This window comes from Chiloscyllium punctatum, chromosome 18 (assembly GCF_047496795.1).
Source record: "Chiloscyllium punctatum isolate Juve2018m chromosome 18, sChiPun1.3, whole genome shotgun sequence".
Lineage (NCBI taxonomy): Eukaryota > Metazoa > Chordata > Chondrichthyes > Orectolobiformes > Hemiscylliidae > Chiloscyllium > Chiloscyllium punctatum.
The window spans coordinates 70,341,040-70,363,827 of NC_092756.1; positions in this window are offsets into that span (position 1 = coordinate 70,341,040).

A 22,788-nucleotide genomic window follows, 5' to 3' on the forward strand; every position below is an offset into this window, starting at 1 on the left:
AGATGTGATTATCAGAGATACCTCCTGTAGATGTGATTATCCAAGAGACTTCCTGGTGATGTGATTATCCGAGATACTTCCTGCAGATGTGATTATCACAGATACCTCCAGTAATTGTGATTATCCAAGATACTTCCTGGTGATGTGATTATCCGAGATACTTCCTGCAGATGTGATTATCACAGATACCTCCAGTAGATGTGATTATCAGAGACACTTCCTGTAGATGTGATAATCCGAGATACCTCCTGTAGATGTGATTATCAGAGATACCTCCTGTAGATGTGATTATCAGAGATACCTCCAGTAGATGTGATTATCAGAGACACTTCCTGTAGATGTGATTATCCGAGATACCTCCAGTAGATGTAATTATCAGAGATACTTCCTGTTGATGTGATTATCCGAGATACATCCTGTAGATGTGATTATCCGAGATACTTCCTGTAGATGTGATTATCCGAGATACCTCCTGTAGATGTGATTATCAGAGATACCTCCTGTAGATGTGATTATCAGAGATACCTCCAGTAGATGTGATTAACAGAGACACTTCCTGTAGATGTGATTATCCGAGATACCTCCAGTAGATGTGATTATCAGAGATACTTCCTGTAGATGTGATTATCAGAGATACTTCCTGTAGATGTGATTATCAGTGACACTTCCTGTAGATGTGATTATCCGAGATACGTCCTGTAGATGTGATTATCAGAGATACTTCCTGAAGATGTGATTATCAGAGATACTTCCTGTAGATGTGATTATCAGAGATACTCCCTGTAAATGTGATTATCCAAGATACTTCCTGTAGATGTGATTATCAGAGATACCGACTGTAGATGTGATTATCAGAGATACCTCCTGTAGATGTGACTATCCGAGATACGTCCTGTAGATGTGATTATCAGAGATACCTCCTGTAGATGTGATTATCCAAGATACTTCCTGGAGATGTGATTATCCGAGATACTTCCTGCAGATGTGATTATCACAGATACCTCCAGTAGATGTGATTATCAGAGACACTTCCTGTAGATGTGATAATCCGAGATACCTCCTGTAGATGTGATTATCAGAGATACCTCCTGTAGATGTGATTATCACAGATACCTCCAGTAGATGTGATTATCAGAGACACTTCCGGTAGACGTGATTATCCGAGATACCTCCTGTAGATGTGATTATCAGAGATACTTCCTGTTGATGTGATTACCCGAGATACGTCCTGTTGATGTGATTATCCGAGATACTTCCTGTAGATGTGATTATCCGAGATACCTCCATCAGATGTGATTATCAGAGATACTTCCTGTAGATGTGATTATCCGAGATACCTCCAGTAGATGTGATTATCTGAGATACTTCCTGTAGATGTAATTATCAGAGATACTTCCTGTAGATGTGATTATCAGAGACACTTCCTGTAGATGTGATTATCAGAGATACCTCCTGTAGATGTGATTATCAGAGACACTTCCTGTAGATGTGATTATCAGAGATACCTCCTGTCGATGTGATTATCAGAGATACCTCCTGTAGATGTGATTATCAGAGATACCTCCAGTAGATGTGATTATCAGAGACAATTCCTGTAGATGTGATTATCCGAGATACCTCCAGTAGATGTGATTATCAGAGATACTTCCTGTAGATGTGATTATCAAAGAGACTTCCTGTAGATGTGATTATCAGAGAGACTTCCTGTAGATGTGATTATCAGAGATACTTCCTGTCGATGTGATATTCAGAGATACTTCATGTAGATGTGATTATCAGAGATACCTCCAGTAGATGTGATTATCAGAGATACCTCCTGTAGATGTGATTATCAGAGATACTTCCTGTAGATGTGATTATCAGAGACACTTCCTGTAGATGTGATTATCAGAGATACTTCCTGTAGATGTGATGTCAGAGATACTTCCTGTAGATGTGATTATCTGAGATACTTCCTGTAGATGTGATTATCCAAGATACTTCCTGTAGATGTGATTGTCAGAGATACTTCCTGTAGATGTGATTATCAGAGATACCTCCTGTAGATGTAATTATCAGAGATACTTCCTGTGGTTGTGATTATCAGAGATACTTCCTGTCGATGTGATTATCAGAGATACTTCCTGTAGATGTGATTATCAAAGAGACTTCCTGTAGATGTGAATATCAGAGATACTTCCTGTAGATGTGATTATCAGAGATACCTCCTGTAGAAGTGATTATCAGAGATACTTTCTGTCGATGTGATTATCAGAGATACTTCATGTAGATGTGATTATCCGAGATACTTCCTGTAGATGTGATTATCAGAGATACTTCCTGTCGATGTGATTATCTGAGATACCTCCTGTAGATGTGATTATCAGGGACACTTCCTGTAGATGTGATTATCAGAGATACTTCCTGTAGATGTGATTATCAGAGATACTTCCTGTAGATGTGATTATCAGAGATACTTCCTGTAGATGTGATTATCAGTGATAGTTCCTGTTGATGTGATTATCCGAGATACCTCCTGTAGATGGAATTATCAAAGATACTTCCTGTCGATGTGATTATCCGAGACACTTCCTGGAGATGTGATTATCCGAGATACCTCCGGTAGATGTGATTATCAGAGACACTTCCTGTAGATGTGATTATCAGAGACACTTCCTGTCGATGTGATTATCAGAGATACTTCCTGTAGATGTGATTATCAGAGATACTTCCTGTCGATGTGATTATCAGAGATACCTCCTGTTGATGTGATTATCAGAGATACTTCCTGTAGATGTGATTATCAGAGATACTTCCTGTAGATGTGATTATCAGAGATACTTCCTGTAGATGTGATTATCAGAGACACTTCCTGTAGATGTGATTATCAGAGATACTTCCTGTAGATGTGAATATCAGAGATACTTCCTGTAGATGTGATTATCCAAGATACTTCCTGTACATGTGATTATCAGAGATACCTCCTGTAGATGTGATTATCCAAGATACTTGCTGGAGATGTGATTATCCGAGATACTTCCTGCAGATGTGATTATCACAGATACCTCCAGTAGATGTGATTATCAGAGACACTTACTGTAGATGTGATAATCCGAGATACCTCCTGTAGATGTGATTATCAGAGATACCTCCAGTAGATGTGATTATCAGAGATACCTCCAGTAGATGTGATTATCAGAGACACTTCCTGTAGATGTGATTATCCGAGATACCTCCAGTAGATGTGATTATCAGAGATACTTCCTGTTGATGTGATTATCCGAGATACTTCCTGTAGATGTGATTATCCGAGATACCTCCTGTAGATGTGATTATCACAGATAGTTCCTGTTGATGTGATTATCCGAGATAACTCCTGTAGATGGAATTATCAAAGATACTTCCTGTAGATGTGATTATCCGAGATACTTCCTGTAGACGTGATTATCAGAGATACCTCCAGTAGATGTGATTATCAGAGACACTTCCTGTAGATGTGATTATCCGAGATACCTCCAGTAGATGTGATTATCAGAGACACTTCCTGCAGATGTGATTATCAGAGACACTTCCTGTAGATGTGATTATCAGAGATACTTCCTGTAGATGTGATTATCCGAGATACTTCCTGTAGATGTGATTATCAGAGATACTTCCTGTAGATGTGATTATCCAAGATACTTCCTGTAGATGTGATTATCAGAGATATTTCCTGTAGATGTGATTATCAGAGACACCTCCTGTAGATGTGATTATCAGAGATACTTCCTGTAGATGTGATTATCAGAGATACTTCCTGTAGATGTGATTATCAGAGATAGTTCCTGTTGATGTGATTATCCGAGATACCTCCTGTAGATGTGATTATCCAAGATACTTCCTGTAGATGTGATTATCCGAGATACTTCCTGTAGATATGAATATCAGAGATACCTCCAGTAGATGTGATAATCAGAGACACTTCCTGTAGATGTGATTATCCGAGATACCTCCAGTAGATGTGATTATCAAAGACACTTCCTGTAGATGTGATTATCAGAGACACTTCCTGTAGATGGGATTATCAGTGATAACTCCTGTAGATGTGATTATCAGAGATACTTCCTGTAGATGTGATTATCCGAGATACCTCCTGTAGATGTGATTATCAGAGATACTTCCTGTAGATGTAATTATCAGAGATACTTCCTGTAGATGTGATTATCAGAGATACCTCCAGTAGATGTGATTATCAGAGACACTTCCTGTAGATGTGATTATCCGAGATACCTCCAGTAGATTTGATTATCAGAGATACTTCCTGTCGATGTGATTATCAGAGATACTTCCTGTAGATGTGATTATCAGAGATACCTCCTGTCGATGTGATTATCAGAGATACTTCCTGGAGATGTGATTATCCGAGATACTTCCTGTAGATGTGATTATCCGAGATACTTCCTGTAGATGTAATTATCAGAGATACTTCGAGTAGATGTGATTATCAGAGATATCTCCTGTAGATGTGATTATCATAGACACTTCCTGTCGATGTAATTATCAGAGAAACTTCGTGTAGATGTGATTATCAGAGATACTTACTGTCGATATAATTATCAGAGACACTTTCTGTTGATGTGATTATCAGAGATACTTCCTGTCGATGTAATTATCAAAGATACTTCCTGTAGATGTGATTATCCGAGATATTTCCTGGCGATGTCATTATCAAAGATACTTCCTGTAGATGTGATTATCAGAAATACTTCCTGTAGATGTGCTTATCACAGACACTTCCAGTCGATGTGATTATCAGAGACACTTCCTGTAGATGTGATTATCAGAGATACTTCCTGTAGATGTGATTATCAGAGACACTTCCTGTCGATGTGATTATCAGAGACACTTCCTGCAGATGTGATTATCAGAGATACTTCCTGTAGGTGTCATTATCAGAGACACTTCCTGGAGATGTGATTGTCAGAGATACTACCTGTAGATGTGATTATCAGAGATACTTCCTGTAGATGTGATTATCAGAGATACTACCTGTAGATGTGATGATCGGAGATACTTCCTGTAGATGTGATTATCCGAGATTCTTCCTGTAGATGTGATTATCAGAGATACCTCCTGGAGATGTGATTATCAGAGACACTTCCTGTTGATGTGATTATCCGAGATACTTCCTGCAGATGTGATTATCAGAGATACTTCCTGTAGGTGTCATTATCAGAGACACTTCCTGGAGATGTGATTGTCAGAGATACTACCTGTAGATGTGATTATCAGAGATACTTCCTGTAGATGTGATTATCAGAGATACTACCTGTAGATGTGATGATCGGAGATACTTCCTGTAGATGTGATTATCCGAGATTCTTCCTGTAGATGTGATTATCAGAGATACCTCCTGGAGATGTGATTATCCGAGATACTTCCTGTAGATGTGATTATCAGAGATACTTCCTGTAGATGTGATTATCCGAGATTCTTCCTGTAGATGTGATTATCAGAGACACTTCGTGTAGATGTGATTATCAGAGATACCTCCTGTAGATGTGATTATCCGAGATACTTCCTGTAGTTGTAATTCACAGAGATACCTCCAGGAGATGTGATTTTCAGAGATACTTCGTGTAGATGTGATTATCAGAGATACTTCCTGTAGATGTGATTATCCGAGATTCTTCCTGTAGATGTGATTATCAGAGACACTTCGTGTAGATGTGATTATCAGAGATACCTCCTGCAGATGTAATTATCCGAGATACTTCCTGTAGATGTAATTATCTGAGATACCTCCTGTAGAAGTGATTTTCAGAGATACTTCCTGTCGATGTGATTATAAAAGACACTTCCAGCAGATGTAATTACCCAAGATACCTCCTGTTGATGTGATTATCAGAGACACTTCCTGTCGATGTGATTATCAGAGACACTTCCTGTAGATGTGATTATCCGAGATATTTCCTGGCGATGTCATTATCAAAGATACTTCCTGCAGATGTGATTATCAGAAATACTTCCTGTAGATGTGCTTATCACAGACACTTCCTGGAGATGTGATTGTCAGAGATACTTCCTGTAGATGTGATTATCAGAGATACTTCCTGTAGATATGATTATCAGAGATACTACCTGTAGATGTGATTATCCGACATACTTCCTGTAGATGTGATAATCCGAAATACCTACTGTAGATGTGATTATCAGAGATACCTCCTGTAGATGTGATTATCAGAGATACCTCCAGTAGATGTGATTATCAGAGACACTTTCTGTAGATGTGATTATCAGAGATACCTCCAGTAGATGTGATTATCAGAGACACTTCCCGGAGGTGTGATTATCAGAAATACTACCTGTAGATGTGATTATCAGAGATACTTCCTGTAGATGTGATTATCAGAGACACTTCCTGTAGATGTGATTATCCGAGATACTTCCTGCAGATTGAATTATCAGAGATACTTCCAGTAGATGTGATTATCAGAGATACTTCCTGTAGATGTGATTATCAGAGACACTTCCTGGAGATGTGATTGTCAGAGATACTTCCTGTAGATGTGATTATCAGAGATACTTCCTGTAGATATGATTATCAGAGATACTACCTGTAGATGTGATTATCCGACATACTTCCTGTAGATGTGATAATCCGAAATACCTACTGTAGATGTGATTATCAGAGATACCTCCTGTAGATGTGATTATCAGAGATACCTCCAGTAGATGTGATTATCAGAGACACTTTCTGTAGATGTGATTATCCGAGATACCTCCAGTAGATGTGATTATCAGAGATACATCCTGTTGATGTGATTATCCGAGATACTTCCTGTAGATGTGATTATCCGAGATACTTCCTGCAGATGTGATTATCAGAGATACTTCCTGTAGATGTGATTATCAGAGATACTTCCTGTAGATGTGATTATTAGAGACACTTCCTGGAGATGTGATTGTCAGAGATACTTCCTGTAGATGTGATTATCAGAGATACTTCCCGTAGATATGATTATCAGAGATACTACCTGTAGATGTGATTATCCGACATACTTCCTGTAGATGTGATTATCCGAGATTCTTCCTGTAGATGTGATTATCAGAGATACCTCCTGGAGATGTGATTATCAGAGACACTTCCTGTAGATGTGATTATCAGAGACACTTCCTGGAGATGTGATTGTCAGAGATACTTCCTGTAGATGTGATTATCAGAGATACTTCCTGTAGATATGATTATCAGAGATACTACCTGTAGATGTGATTATCCGACATACTTCCTGTAGATGTGATAATCCGAGATACCTCCTGCAGATGTGATTATCAGAGATACCTCCTGTAGATGTGATTATCAGACATACCTCCAGTAGATGTGATTCAGAGACACTTCCTGTAGATGTGATTATCCGAGATACCTCCAGTAGATGTGACTATCCGAGATACTTCCTGCATATGTGATTATCAGAGATACTTCCTGTAGATGTGATTATCAGAGATACTTCCTGTAGATGTGATTATCAGAGACACTTCCTGGAGATGTGATTGTCAGAGATACTTCCTGTAGATGTGATTATCAGAGATACTTCCTGTAGATATGATTATCAGAGATACTACCTGTAGATGTGATTATCCGACATACTTCGTGTAGATGTGATTATCCGAGATTCTTCCTGTAGATGTGATTATCAGAGATACCTCCTGGAGATGTGATTATCAGAGACACTTCCTGTAGATGTGATTATCAGAGATACTTCCTGTAGATGTGATTATCAGACATACGTCCTGTAGATGTGATTATCCAAGATACTTCCTGTAGATGTGATTATCAGAGATACCTCCTGTAGATGTGATTATCCAAGATACTTCCTGGAGATGTGATTATCCGAGATACTTCCTGCAGATGTGATTATCACAGATACCTCCAGTAGATGTGATTATCAGAGATACTTCCTGTAGATGTGATTATCAGAGACACTTCCTGTAGATGTGATTATCCGAGATACCTCCAGTAGAAGTGATTATCAGAGATACTTCCTGTTGATGTGATTATCCGAGATACTTCCTGTAGATGTGATTATCCGAGATACTGCCTGTAGATGTGATTATCAGAGATACTTCCTGTAGATGTGATTATCCGAGATACCTCCTGTAGATGTGATTATCAGAGATACCTCCAGTAGATGTGATGAACAGAGACAATTCCTGTAGATGTGATTATCCGAGATACCTCCAGTAGATGTGATTATCAGAGATACTTCCTGTAGATGTGATTATCAGAGATACTTCCTGTAGATGTGATTATCGGAGATACCTCCATCAGATGTGATTATCAGAGATACTTCCTGTAGATGTGATTATCCGAGATACCTCCAGTAGATGTGATTATCAGAGATACTTCCTGTAGACGTAATTATCAGAGATACTTCCTGTAGATGTGATTATCAGAGACACTTCCTGTAGATGTGATTATCAGAGATACCTCCTGTAGATGTGATTATCAGAGACACTTCCTGTAGATGTGATTTTCCGAGATACCTCCTGTAGATGTGATTATCAGAGATACCTCCTGTAGATGTGATTATCAGAGATACCTCCAGTAGATGTGATTATCAGAGACAATTCCTGTAGACGTGATTATCCGAGATACCTCCAGTAGATGTGATTATCAGAGATACTTCCTGTAGATGTGATTATCAGAGAGACTTCCTGTAGATGTGATTATCAGAGAGACTTCCTGTAGATGTGATTATCAGAAGTACCTCCTGTCGAAGTGATTATCAGAGATCCTTCCTGTCGATGTGATTATAAAAGACACTTCCAGCAGATGTAATTACCCAAGATACCTCCTGTTGATGTGATTATCAGAGACACTTCCTGTCGATGTGATTATCAGAGACACTTCCTGTAGATGTGATTATCCGAGATATTTCCTGGCGATGTCATTATCAAAGATACTTCCTGCAGATGTGATTATCAGAAATACTTCCTGTAGATGTGCTTATCACAGACACTTCCTCTCGATGTGATTATCAGAGACACTTCCCGGAGGTGTGATTATCAGAAATACTTCCTGTAGATGTGATTATCAGAGATACTTCCTGTAGATGTGATTATCAGAGACACTTCCTGTAGATGTGATTATCCGAGATACTTCCTGCAGATTGAATTATCAGAGATACTTCCAGTAGATGTGATTATCAGAGATACTTCCTGTAGATGTGATTATCAGAGACACTTCCTGGAGATGTGATTGTCAGAGATACTTCCTGTAGATGTGATTATCAGAGATACTTCCTGTAGATATGATTATCAGAGATACTACCTGTAGATGTGATTATCCGACATACTTCCTGTAGATGTGATAATCCGAAATACCTACTGTAGATGTGATTATCAGAGATACCTCCTGTAGATGTGATTATCAGAGATACCTCCAGTAGATGTGATTATCAGAGACACTTTCTGTAGATGTGATTATCCGAGATACCTCCAGTAGATGTGATTATCAGAGATACATCCTGTTGATGTGATTATCCGAGATACTTCCTGTAGATGTGATTATCCGAGATACTTCCTGCAGATGTGATTATCAGAGATACTTCCTGTAGATGTGATTATCAGAGATACTTCCTGTAGATGTGATTATTAGAGACACTTCCTGGAGATGTGATTGTCAGAGATACTTCCTGTAGATGTGATTATCAGAGATACTTCCCGTAGATATGATTATCAGAGATACTACCTGTAGATGTGATTATCCGACATACTTCCTGTAGATGTGATTATCCGAGATTCTTCCTGTAGATGTGATTATCAGAGATACCTCCTGGAGATGTGATTATCAGAGACACTTCCTGTAGATGTGATTATCAGAGACACTTCCTGGAGATGTGATTGTCAGAGATACTTCCTGTAGATGTGATTATCAGAGATACTTCCTGTAGATATGATTATCAGAGATACTACCTGTAGATGTGATTATCCGACATACTTCCTGTAGATGTGATAATCCGAGATACCTCCTGCAGATGTGATTATCAGAGATACCTCCTGTAGATGTGATTATCAGACATACCTCCAGTAGATGTGATTCAGAGACACTTCCTGTAGATGTGATTATCCGAGATACCTCCAGTAGATGTGACTATCCGAGATACTTCCTGCAGATGTGATTATCAGAGATACTTCCTGTAGATGTGATTATCAGAGATACTTCCTGTAGATGTGATTATCAGAGACACTTCCTGGAGATGTGATTGTCAGAGATACTTCCTGTAGATGTGATTATCAGAGATACTTCCTGTAGATATGATTATCAGAGATACTACCTGTAGATGTGATTATCCGACATACTTCGTGTAGATGTGATTATCCGAGATTCTTCCTGTAGATGTGATTATCAGAGATACCTCCTGGAGATGTTATTATCAGAGACACTTCCTGTAGATGTGATTATCAGAGATACTTCCTGTAGATGTGATTATCAGACATACGTCCTGTAGATGTGATTATCCAAGATACTTCCTGTAGATGTGATTATCAGAGATACCTCCTGTAGATGTGATTATCCAAGATACTTCCTGGAGATGTGATTATCCGAGATACTTCCTGCAGATGTGATTATCACAGATACCTCCAGTAGATGTGATTATCAGAGATACTTCCTGTAGATGTGATTATCAGAGACACTTCCTGTAGATGTGATTATCCGAGATACCTCCAGTAGAAGTGATTATCAGAGATACTTCCTGTTGATGTGATTATCCGAGATACTTCCTGTAGATGTGATTATCCGAGATACTGCCTGTAGATGTGATTATCAGAGATACTTCCTGTAGATGTGATTATCCGAGATACCTCCTGTAGATGTGATTATCAGAGATACCTCCAGTAGATGTGATGAACAGAGACAATTCCTGTAGATGTGATTATCCGAGATACCTCCAGTAGATGTGATTATCAGAGATACTTCCTGTAGATGTGATTATCAGAGATACTTCCTGTAGATGTGATTATCGGAGATACCTCCATCAGATGTGATTATCAGAGATACTTCCTGTAGATGTGATTATCCGAGATACCTCCAGTAGATGTGATTATCAGAGATACTTCCTGTAGACGTAATTATCAGAGATACTTCCTGTAGATGTGATTATCAGAGACACTTCCTGTAGATGTGATTATCAGAGATACCTCCTGTAGATGTGATTATCAGAGACACTTCCTGTAGATGTGATTTTCCGAGATACCTCCTGTAGATGTGATTATCAGAGATACCTCCTGTAGATGTGATTATCAGAGATACCTCCAGTAGATGTGATTATCAGAGACAATTCCTGTAGACGTGATTATCCGAGATACCTCCAGTAGATGTGATTATCAGAGATACTTCCTGTAGATGTGATTATCAGAGAGACTTCCTGTAGATGTGATTATCAGAGAGACTTCCTGTAGATGTGATTATCAGAAGTACCTCCTGTCGAAGTGATTATCAGAGATCCTTCCTGTCGATGTGATTATCAGAGATACTTCATGTAGATGTGATTATCAGAGATACCTCCAGTAGATGTGATTATCAGAGATACCTCCTGTAGATGTGATTATCAGAGATACTTCCTGCAGGTGTGATTATCAGAGACACTTCCTGTAGATGTGATTATCAGAGATACTTCCTGTAGATGTGATTATCTGAGTTACTTCCTGTAGATGTGATTATCCAAGATACTTCCTGTAGATGTGATTATCAGAGATACTTCCTGTAGACGTGATTATCAGAGACACCTACTGTAGATGTGATTATCATAGACACTTCCTGTCGATGTAATTATCAGAGAAACTTCGTGTAGATGTGATTATCAGAGATACCTCCTGTTGATGTGATTATCAGAGATACTTCCTGTAGATGTGATTATCAGAGCTACTTCCTGTAGATGTGATTATCAGAGACACTTCCTGTAGATGTGATTCTCAGAGATACTTCCTGTAGATGTGATTATCCAAGATACTTCCTGTAGATGTGATTATCAGAGATACTTCCTGTAGATGTGATTATCAGAGACACTTCCTGTAGATGTGATTATCAGAGATACTCCCTGTAGATGTGATTATCAGAGATACCTCCTGTAGATGTGATTATCAGACATACTTCCTGTAGATGTGATTATCAGAGATACTTCCTGTCGATGTGATTATCAGAGATACTTCCTGTAGATGTGATTATCCGAGATACCTCCTGTAGATGTGATTATCAGAGATACTTCATGTAGATGTGATTATCACAGATACTTCCTGTAGATGTGATTATCAGAGACACTTCCTGTAGATGTGATTATCAGAGATACTTCCTGTAGATGTGATTATCAGAGAGACTTCCTGTAGATGTGATTATCAGAAATACCTCCTGTAGATGTGATTATCAGAGATACTTCCTGTCGATGTGATTATCATAGATACTTCATGTAGATGTGATTATCAGAGATACCTCCAGTAGATGTGATTATCAGAGATACCTCCTGTAGATGTGATTATCCGAGATACTTCCTGTAGATGTGATTATCAGAGATACTTCCTGTAGATGTGATTATCAGAGATACTTCCTGTAGATGTGATTATCCAAGATACTTCCTGTAGATGTGATTATCAGAGATACTTCCTGTAGATGTGATTATCAGAGACACCTCCTGTAGATGTGATTATCAGAGATACTTCCTGTAGATGTGATTATCAGAGATACCTCCTGTAGATGTGATTATCCGAGATACTTCCTGTAGATGTGATTATCAGAGATACTTCCTGTAGATGTGATTATCTGAGATACTTCCTGTAGATGTGATTATCCAAGATACTTCCTGTAGATGTGATTATCAGAGATACTTCCTGTAGATGTGATTATCAGAGACACCTCCTGTAGATGTGATTATCAGAGATACTTCCTGTAGCTGTGATTATCAGAGATACTTCCTGTAGATGTGATTATCAGAGATACTTCCTGTAGATGTGATTATCAGAGATAACTCCTGTAGATGTGATTATCAGAGATACCTCCAGTAGATGTGTTTATCCGAGATACGTCCTGTAGATGTGATTATCAGAGATACTTCCTGTAGATGTGATTATCATAGATATCTCCAGTAGATGTAATTATCCGAGACACTTCCTGTAGATGTGATTATCAGAGATACTTCCTGGAGATGTGATTATCAGAGATACTTCCTGTAGATGTGATTATCCAAGATAATTCCTGTAGATGTGATTATCAGAGATACCTCCAGTAGATGTGATTATCAGAGATACCTCCTGTGATGTGATTATCCGAGATACGTCCTGTAGATGTGATTATCAGAGATACTTCCTGTAGATGTGATTATCAGAGATACTTCCTGTAGATGTGATTATCTGAGATACTTCTTGTAGATGTGATTATCCAAGATACTTCCTGTAGATGTGATTATCAGAGATACCTCCTGTAGATGTGATTATCAGAGACACCTCCTGTAGATGTGATTATCAGAGATACTTCCTGTAGCTGTGAATATCAGAGATACTTCCTGCAGATGTGATTATCAGAGATACTTCCTGTAGATGTGATTATCAGAGATACTTCCTGTAGATGTGATTATCCGAGATTCTTCCTGTAGATGTGATTATCAGAGATACCTCCTGGAGATGTGATTATCAGAGACACTTCCTGTCGATGTGATTATCCGAGATACTTCCTGCAGATGTGATTATCAGAGATACTTCCTGTAGGTGTCATTATCAGAGACACTTCCTGGAGATGTGATTGTCAGAGATACTACCTGTAGATGTGATTATCAGAGATACTTCCTGTAGATGTGATTATCAGAGATACTACCTGTAGATGTGATGATCGGAGATACTTCCTGTAGATGTGATTATCCGAGATTCTTCCTGTAGATGTGATTATCAGAGATACCTCCTGGAGATGTGATTATCCAAGATACTTCCTGTAGATGTGATTATCCGAGATACTTCCTGTAGATGTGATTATCAGAGATACTTCCTGTAGATGTGATTATCCGAGATTCTTCCTGTAGATGTGATTATCAGAGACACTTCGTGTAGATGTGATTATCAGAGATACCTCCTGTAGATGTAATTATCCGAGATACTTCCTGTAGATGTAATTATCTGAGATACCTCCTGTAGAAGTGATTTTCAGAGATACTTCATGTCGATGTGATTATAAAAGACACTTCCAGCAGATGTAATTACCCAAGATACCTCCTGTTGATGTGATTATCAGAGACACTTCCTGTCGATGTGATTATCAGAGACACTTCCTGTAGATGTGATTATCCGAGATATTTCCTGGCGATGTCATTATCAAAGATACTTCCTGCAGATGTGATTATCAGAAATACTTCCTGTAGATGTGCTTATCACAGACACTTCCTCTCGATGTGATTATCAGAGACACTTCCCGGAGGTGTGATTATCAGAAATACTTCCTGTAGATGTGATTATCAGAGATACTTCCTGTAGATGTGATTATCAGAGACACTTCCTGTAGATGTGATTATCCGAGATACTTCCTGCAGATGTGATTATCAGAGATACTTCCTGTAGATGTGATTATCAGAGATACTTCCTGTAGATGTGATTATCAGAGACACTTCCTGGAGATGTGATTGTCAGAGATACTTCCTGTAGATGTGATTATCAGAGATACTTCCTGTAGATATGATTATCAGAGATACTACCTGTAGATGTGATTATCCGACATACTTCCTGTAGATGTGATAATCCGAAATACCTACTGTAGATGTGATTATCAGAGATACCTCCTGTAGATGTGATTATCAGAGATACCTCCAGTAGATGTGATTATCAGAGACACTTTCTGTAGATGTGATTATCCGAGATACCTCCAGTAGATGTGATTATCAGAGATACTTCCTGTTGATGTGATTATCCGAGATACTTCCTGTAGATGTGATTATCCGAGATACTTCCTGCAGATGTGATTATCAGAGATACTTCCTGTAGATGTGATGATCAGAGATACTTCCTGTAGATGTGATTATTAGAGACACTTCCTGGAGATGTGATTGTCAGAGATACTTCCTGTAGATGTGATTATCAGAGATACTTCCCGTAGATATGATTATCAGAGATACTACCTGTAGATGTGATTATCCGACATACTTCCTGTAGATGTGATTATCCGAGATTCTTCCTGTAGATGTGATTATCAGAGATACCTCCTGGAGATGTGATTATCAGAGACACTTCCTGTAGATGTGATTATCAGAGACACTTCCTGGAGATGTGATTGTCAGAGATACTTCCTGTAGATGTGATTATCAGAGATACTTCCTGTAGATATGATTATCAGAGATACTACCTGTAGATGTGATTATCCGACATACTTCCTGTAGATGTGATAATCCGAGATACCTCCTGCAGATGTGATTATCAGAGATACCTCCTGTAGATGTGATTATCAGACATACCTCCAGTAGATGTGATTCAGAGACACTTCCTGTAGATGTGATTATCCGAGATACCTCCAGTAGATGTGACTATCCGAGATACTTCCTGCAGATGTGATTATCAGAGATACTTCCTGTAGATGTGATTATCAGAGATACTTCCTGTAGATGTGATTATCAGAGACACTTCCTGGAGATGTGATTGTCAGAGATACTTCCTGTAGATGTGATTATCAGAGATACTTCCTGTAGATATGATTATCAGAGATACTACCTGTAGATGTGATTATCCGACATACTTCCTGTAGATGTGATTATCCGAGATTCTTCCTGTAGATGTGATTATCAGAGATACCTCCTGGAGATGTGATTATCAGAGACACTTCCTGTAGATGTGATTATCAGAGATACTTCCTGTAGATGTGATTATCAGACATACTTCCTGTAGATGTGATTATCCAAGATACTTCCTGTAGATGTGATTATCAGAGATACCTCCTGTAGATGTGATTATCCAAGATACTTCCTGGAGATGTGATTATCCGAGATACGTCCTGCAGATGTGATTATCACAGATACCTCCAGTAGATGTGATTATCAGAGATACTTCCTGTAGATGTGATTATCAGAGACACTTCCTGTAGATGTGATTATCCGAGATACCTCCAGTAGAAGTGATTATCAGAGATACTTCCTGTTGATGTGATTATCCGAGATACTTCCTGTAGATGTGATTATCCGAGATACTGCCTGTAGATGTGATTATCAGAGATACTTCCTGTAGATGTGATTATCCGAGATACCTCCTGTAGATGTGATTATCAGAGATACCTCCAGTAGATGTGATGAACAGAGACACTTCCTGTAGATGTGATTATCCGAGATACCTCCAGTAGATGTGATTATCAGAGATACTTCCTGTAGATGTGATTATCAGAGATACTTCCTGTAGATGTGATTATCGGAGATACCTCCATCAGATGTGATTATCAGAGATACTTCCTGTAGATGTGATTATCCGAGATACCTCCAGTAGATGTGATTATCAGAGATACTTCCTGTAGACGTAATTATCAGAGATACTTCCTGTAGATGTGATTATCAGAGACACTTCCTGTAGATGTGATTATCAGAGATACCTCCTGTAGATGTGATTATCAGAGATACTTCCTGTAGATATGATTATCAGAGATACTACCTGTAGATGTGATTATCCGACATACTTCCTGTAGATGTGATAATCCGAGATACCTCCTGCAGATGTGATTATCAGAGATACCTCCTGTAGATGTGATTATCAGACATACCTCCAGTAGATGTGATTCAGAGACACTTCCTGTAGATGTGATTATCCGAGATACCTCCAGTAGATGTGACTATCCGAGATACTTCCTGCAGATGTGATTATCAGAGATACTTCCTGTAGATGTGATTATCAGAGATACTTCCTGTAGATGTGATTATCAGAGACACTTCCTGGAGATGTGATTGTCAGAGATACTTCCTGTAGATGTGATTATCAGAGATACTTCCTGTAGATATGATTATCAGAGATACTACCTGTAGATGTGATTATCCGACATACTTCCTGTAGATGTGATTATCCGAGATTCTTCCTGTAGATGTGATTATCAGAGATACCTCCTGGAGATGTGATTATCAGAGACACTTCCTGTAGATGTGATTATCAGAGATACTTCCTGCAGATGTGATTATCAGACATACTTCCTGTAGATGTGATTATCCAAGATACTTCCTGTAGATGTGATTATCAGAGATACCTCCTGTAGATGTGATTATCCAAGATACTTCCTGGAGATGTGATTATCCGAGATACTTCCTGCAGATGTGATTATCACAGATACCTCCAGTAGATGTGATTATCAGAGATACTTCCTGTAGATGTGATTATCAGAGACACTTCCTGTAGATGTGATTATCCGAGATACCTCCAGTAGAAGTGATTATCAGAGATACTTCCTGTTGATGTGATTATCCGAGATACTTCCTGTAGATGTGATTATCCGAGATACTGCCTGTAGATGTGATTATCAGAGATACTTCCTGTAGATGTGATTATCCGAGATACCTCCTGTAGATGTGATTATCAGAGATACCTCCAGTAGATGTGATGAACAGAGACACTTCCTGTAGATGTGATTATCCGAGATACCTCCAGTAGATGTGATTATCAGAGATACTTCCTGTAGATGTGATTATCAGAGATACTTCCTGTAGATGTGATTATCGGAGATACCTCCATCAGATGTGATTATCAGAGATACTTCCTGTAGATGTGATTATCCGAGATACCTCCAGTAGATGTGATTATCAGAGATACTTCCTGTAGACGTAATTATCAGAGATACTTCCTGTAGATGTGATTATCAGAGACACTTCCTGTAGATGTGATTATCAGAGATACCTCCTGTAGATGTGATTATCAGAGACACTTCCTGTAGATGTGATTTTCCGAGATACCTCCTGTAGATGTGATTATCAGAGATACCTCCTGTAGATGTGATTATCAGAGATACCTCCAGTAGATGTGATTATCAGAGACAATTCCTGTAGACGTGATTATCCGAGATACCTCCAGTAGATGTGATTATCAGAGATACTTCCTGTAGATGTGATTATCAGAGAGACTTCCTGTAGATGTGATTATCAGAGAGACTTCCTGTAGATGTGATTATCAGAAGTACCTCCTGTCGAAGTGATTATCAGAGATCCTTCCTGTCGATGTGATTATCAGAGATACTTCATGTAGATGTGATTATCAGAGATACCTCCAGTAGATGTGATTATCAGAGATACCTCCTGTAGATGTGATTATCAGAGATACTTCCTGCAGGTGTGATTATCAGAGACACTTCCTGTAGATGTGATTATCAGAGATACTTCCTGTAGATGTGATTATCTGAGTTACTTCCTGTAGATGTGATTATCCAAGATACTTCCTGTAGATGTGATTATCAGAGATACTTCCTGTCGACGTGATTATCAGAGACACCTACTGTAGATGTGATTATCATAGACACTTCCTGTCGATGTAATTATCAGAGAAACTTCGTGTAGATGTGATTATCAGAGATACCTCCTGTTGATGTGATTATCAGAGATACTTCCTGTAGATGTGATTATCAGAGATACTTCCTGTAGATGTGATTATCAGAGACACTTCCTGTAGATGTGATTATCAGAGATACTTCCTGTAGATGTGATTATCCAAGATACTTCCTGTAGATGTGATTATCAGAGATACTTCCTGTAGATGTGATTATCAGAGACACTTCCTGTAGATGTGATTATCAGAGATACTTCCTGTAGATGTGATTATCAGAGATACCTCCTGTAGATGTGATTATCAGACATACTTCCTGTAGATGTGATTATCAGAGATACTTCCTGTCGATGTGATTATCAGAGATACTTCCTGTAGATGTGATTATCAGAGAGACTTCCTGTAGATGTGATTATCAGATATACCTCCTGTAGATGTGATTATCAGAGATACTTCCTGTAGATGTGATTATCAGAGATACCTCCTGTAGATGTGATTATCAGAGATACTTCCTGTCGATGTAATTATCAGAGATACTTCCTGTAGATGTGATTATCCGAGATACTTCCTGTAGATGTGATTATCAGAGATACTTCCTGTAGATGTGATTATCCGAGATACCTCCTGTAGATGTGATTATCAGAGATACTTCCTGTAGATGTGATTATCACAGATACTTCCCGTAGATGTGATTATCTGAGATACTTCCTGTAGATGTGATTATCCAAGATACTTCCTGTAGATGTGATTATCAGAGATACCTCCTGTAGATGTGATTATCAGAGATACCTCCAGTAGATGTGATTATCAGAGACACTTCCTGTAGATGTGATTATCCGAGATACCTCCAGTAGATGTGATTATCAGAGATACTTCCTGTAGAGGTGATTATCAGAGATACTTCCTGTTGATGCGATTATCCGAGATACTTCCTGTAGATGTGATTATCCGAGATACTTCCTGAAGATGTGATTATCCAAGATACACCAGTAGATGTGATTATCAGAGATACTTCCTGGAGATGTGATTATCCGAGATACCTCCAGTAGATGTGATTATCAGAGATACTTCCTGTAGATGTAATTATCAGAGATACTTCCTGTAGATGTGATTATCAGAGATACCTCCAGTAGATGTGATTATCAGAGACACTTCCTGTAGATGTGATTATCCGAGATACCTCCAGTAGATGTGATTATCAGAGATACTTCATGTAGATGTGATTATCAGAGATACTTCCTGTAGATGTGATTATCAGAGATACTTCCTGTAGATGTGATTATCAGAGATACCTCCTGTTGATGTGATTATCAGAGATACTTCCTGTCGATGTGATTATCAGAGATACTTCCTGTAGATGTGATTATCAGAGACACTTCCTGTAGATGTGATTATCAGAGATACTTCCTGAAGATGTGATTATCAGAGTTACTTCCTGTAGATGTGATTATCCAAGATACTTCCTGTAGATGTGATTATCAGAGACACTTCCTGGAGATGTGATTGTCAGAGATACTTCCTGTAGATGTGATTATCAGAGATACTTCCTGTAGATATGATTATCAGAGATACTACCTGTAGATGTGATTATCCGACATACTTCCTGTAGATGTGATAATCCGAGATACCTCCTGCAGATGTGATTATCAGAGATACCTCCTGTAGATGTGATTATCAGACATACCTCCAGTAGATGTGATTCAGAGACACTTCCTGTAGATGTGATTATCCGAGATACCTCCAGTAGATGTGACTATCCGAGATACTTCCTGCAGATGTGATTATCAGAGATACTTCCTGTAGATGTGATTATCAGAGATACTTCCTGTAGATGTGATTATCAGAGACACTTCCTGGAGATGTGATTGTCAGAGATACTTCCTGTAGATGTGATTATCAGAGATACTTCCTGTAGATATGATTATCAGAGATACTACCTGTAGATGTGATTATCCGACATACTTCCTGTAGATGTGATTATCCGAGATTCTTCCTGTAGATGTGATTATCAGAGATACCTCCTGGAGATGTGATTATCAGAGACACTTCCTGTAGATGTGATTATCAGAGATACTTCCTGTAGATGTGATTATCAGACATACTTCCTGTAGATGTGATTATCCAAGATACTTCCTGTAGATGTGATTATCAGAGATACCTCCTGTAGATGTGATTATCCAAGATACTTCCTGGAGATGTGATTATCCGAGATACTTCCTGCAGATGTGATTATCACAGATACCTCCAGTAGATGTGATTATCAGAGATACTTCCTGTAGATGTGATTATCAGAGACACTTCCTGTAGATGTGATTATCCGAGATACCTCCAGTAGAAGTGATTATCAGAGATACTTCCTGTTGATGTGATTATCCGAGATACTTCCTGTAGATGTGATTATCCGAGATACTGCCTGTAGATGTGATTATCAGAGATACTTCCTGTAGATGTGATTATCCGAGATACCTCCTGTAGATTTGATTATCAGAGATACCTCCAGTAGATGTGATGAACAGAGACACTTCCTGTAGATGTGATTATCCGAGATACCTCCAGTAGATGTGATTATCAGAGATACTTCCTGTAGATGTGATTATCAGAGATACTTCCTGTAGATGTGATAATCGGAGATACCTCCATCAGATGTGATTATCAGAGATACTTCCTGTAGATGTGATTATCCGAGATACCTCCAGTAGATGTGTTTATCCGAGATACGTCCTGTAGATGTGATTATCAGAGATACTTCCTGTAGATGTGATTATCATAGATATCTCCAGTAGATGTAATTATCCGAGACACTTCCTGTAGATGTGATTATCAGAGATACTTCCTGTAGATGTGATTATCCGAGATACCTCCTGTAGATGTGATTATCAGAGATACCTCCAGTAGATGTGATGAACAGAGACACTTCCTGTAGATGTGATTATCAGAGACACCTCCTGTAGATGTGATTATCAGAGATACTTCCTGTAGCTGTGATTATCAGAGATACTTCCTGTAGATGTGATTATCAGAGATACTTCCTGTAGATGTGATTTTCCGAGATACCTCCTGTAGATGTGATTATCAGAGATACCTCCTGTAGATGTGATTATCAGAGATACCTCCAGTAGATGTGATTATCAGAGACAATTCCTGTAGACGTGATTATCCGAGATACCTCCAGTAGATGTGATTATCAGAGATACTTCCTGTAGATGTGATTATCAGAGAGACTTCCTGTAGATGTGATTATCAGAAGTACCTCCTGTCGAAGTGATTATCAGAGATCCTTCCTGTCGATGTGATTATCAGAGATACTTCATGTAGATGTGATTATCAGAGATACCTCCAGTAGATGTGATTATCAGAGATACCTCCTGTAGATGTGATTATCAGAGATACTTCCTGCAGGTGTGATTATCAGAGACACTTCCTGTAGATGTGATTATCAGAGATACTTCCTGTAGATGTGATTATCTGAGTTACTTCCTGTAGATGTGATTATCCAAGATACTTCCTGTAGATGTGATTATCAGAGATACTTCCTGTCGACGTGATTATCAGAGACACCTACTGTAGATGTGATTATCATAGACACTTCCTGTCGATGTAATTATCAGAGAAACTTCGTGTAGATGTGATTATCAGAGATACCTCCTGTTGATGTGATTATCAGAGATACTTCCTGTAGATGTGATTATCAGAGATACTTCCTGTAGATGTGATTATCAGAGACACTTCCTGTAGATGTGATTATCAGAGATACTTCCTGTAGATGTGATTATCCAAGATACTTCCTGTAGATGTGATTATCAGAGATACTTCCTGTAGATGTGATTATCAGAGACACTTCCTGTAGATGTGATTATCAGAGATACTTCCTGTAGATGTGATTATCAGAGATACCTCCTGTAGATGTGATTATCAGACATACTTCCTGTAGATGTGATTATCAGAGATACTTCCTGTCGATGTGATTATCAGAGATACTTCCTGTAGATGTGATTATCAGAGAGACTTCCTGTAGATGTGATTATCAGATATACCTCCTGTAGATGTGATTATCAGAGATACTTCCTGTAGATGTGATTATCAGAGATACCTCCTGTAGATGTGATTATCAGAGATACTTCCTGTCGATGTAATTATCAGAGATACTTCCTGTAGATGTGATTATCCGAGATACTTCCTGTAGATGTGATTATCAGAGATACTTCCTGTAGATGTGATTATCCGAGATACCTCCTGTAGATGTGATTATCAGAGATACTTCCTGTAGATGTGATTATCACAGATACTTCCTGTAGATGTGAT